Consider the following 2,481-nt stretch of genomic DNA (forward strand, 5'->3'; position numbering starts at 1 on the left):
GTGGACCCGGTTCAAGGCAGGCCGTTCGCCATCCCAACGAAACGCGAAGGACAGCGATCTGCCGCGCCTTCGTAAGATGCATCCGGATTAACTTTTTTTTTGTTAAGCCACATATTTGAATCTTTCTAACTGTTCAATTAGTATGTAATCTCATTACACGGAATTTATCCAAATAATTTAGCCAATTATTTGGAACAAGGTCTTTCTCAAAAATATCTTTCGAAAAAGTGAAAACTTTCCTAATTGAGATAAATCTACGTAATACGACAATAGCATAATAATAAAAAGTAATGTAAATTAATTGTCGAAAGACAACGCTCGCAGTTTATACAAAAGTTACTATAACATATTTCCTGCTTTATTTTTCATTTTTAATTGCAATAAAAATATTTTCAAATATTATAATGAAGTTAAGTTTTTAAATTATTTCATTAATATGTAGGTTGTTACATTATCGAGTTAAGTATCTAAAGTATCTAAAAATCTTTCTCGTGGGAATAAGATTGCAGGGAATGAACATAACGAAATTTTTACCCGATCAACAATAAATACAACATACACTTTGCTCATGTATTTCTGCGTTTTTTACGTGCTACATGTCACTTTCATCCGGATGCATCTTAAAATGGTGAGAATAGTGGATAGCCAACGGCTGCCGGGACACGAGGAAGATCCCGAACATTCGTAAAATCGTCCCTTTACGATTTCACCGTGCGCATAATGTCCTAGACGTCTCCATAGCTTGTCGCCGAAGCAACGACAACCGCAGTTCAACGTGGCTGCCGCGCGGGATTCTCCGGCGGCGACATATCGAATAATGCAGCAGTTTTATTGTATATCGCAGTGGGGCGGTTGAAACTGCCAGAAAAAGACTTTCGAGATCACCTGGCTGTTACAGTTAAAGCTTTTTAACTCTTTGTCGAATGGCGGAAAAGAATTCACCAATTTATAACTGACAGCTCTTTGAATAAATCATTTAACAAAGGATTTTACCTTAAAAGCGTAGAAATATGTCTTTTAATCTGATATATTTAATTTATTAACCTCCGGATTAATAAATAATTGAACGAAAAGATTAATAAAGACAGATCTCTGTGTACGTTCAGTTTGTTCTTTTCCTGTGTACATTTTTTATAGTAGTACTAACACGATTAATGTTACGCGATCGCCTCCTTTGAAAGTAAGGATGAATATAATAGAAATTACAGGTCCAATATTTGCAAATTTATAAATCTGAAGTCGAAAAATGTGCGTGTGTGTGGTCAATTTTTGTGCTAACCACCGATAGCGTACGAAAAAACTTCGCTCAAAACCAAAGGGTATAGATAATTCATTGAGCGAGCAACCTTTTTATCTCGTTTACGATAAAATATAACAGGTCGTAAATATTTTCCTAAGTGTTTTGTCATTTTTATTGCTGTAAGCTTCTCTTTAGTAAGACCGGTAGCGGCTCTTGGTATTCGTTGTGGGTTACGGGATATTTCTGCACAGATCTATGTAAAGAACAATAAAACGGATGCTAATGTGTGGCTTATATAGGATCTCTAGAATTGATTTCTGTAACTTGTTTCTAACTTATTATTTGTAGCTTATTATAATTTGGAGTAATTTCAATCATTATACTCAGGATTTTATTTTTGAATACCTTCTCTCTTTTAAGGATCTTTTTGCAATTTGTCGTGCTTTATTCATATTTACATATATGATATTAAAAGCTAGATGTATATTTTACTGTATTTATTGTCTTAAATTATTTAAATATTAAACTTTCATGTATCAAGTATTATTGTTAATTAAGTCACAATTTACATTGACTATTCTCTAGGATCTAGTTCAACAATAATAAAACATATGGGCGACATCTATACGTTAGGTAGAGATACGATAGAGATCATTTATCTTTTGCAAAAATGTCATCTTCACATACAATGTCCTCCGGAAAAAAACTTTCGAAAGAAAAATGAGTGTCATTTAAACTAGAGCACGAAAAAGAAAGAATTTGCAAACTAGAGGTATGTACCAAATACAGAACTATCACAATGCTACAGTTTCCAAATGTGAAAGCCTTGGGTCATCTGAATGGTCTTTTCGGTACTTTAAAGTTAATGATTTATCTTGTTAATAAATCATTTTTAATGTCTTTTCTTTGTAACTAATGGAAATTACTGATAGAGAGAGATTGCAAAATATCACTATACTTGACATACTAGCATATTCGTTATTTCTGTTTATTCTTGTCCTACACTGTAACAAATCGATAATAAATTATGTTTCGTTACATTTTGTAGTGAAAACGATTCGTGAAAACAAAAAATTTTTTTTTTCTAGAAGACTAATGCATGTGAAAGTCATAGCTAATACAATAGAATTTTTAAAGGGACATCGTATAATAAACAGGAGCATAAGTCAATTTATATTAATATAAATTTGATATAAACATAAAATTAAATTGATTTATTTTAATTGTAGTTTCAAAAAATG

The sequence above is a fragment of the Temnothorax curvispinosus genome, unplaced genomic scaffold (assembly GCF_003070985.1).
Source record: "Temnothorax curvispinosus isolate PA1 unplaced genomic scaffold, ASM307098v1 QBEX01004747.1, whole genome shotgun sequence".
In the NCBI taxonomy this organism is placed as follows: Eukaryota; Metazoa; Arthropoda; class Insecta; order Hymenoptera; family Formicidae; genus Temnothorax; species Temnothorax curvispinosus.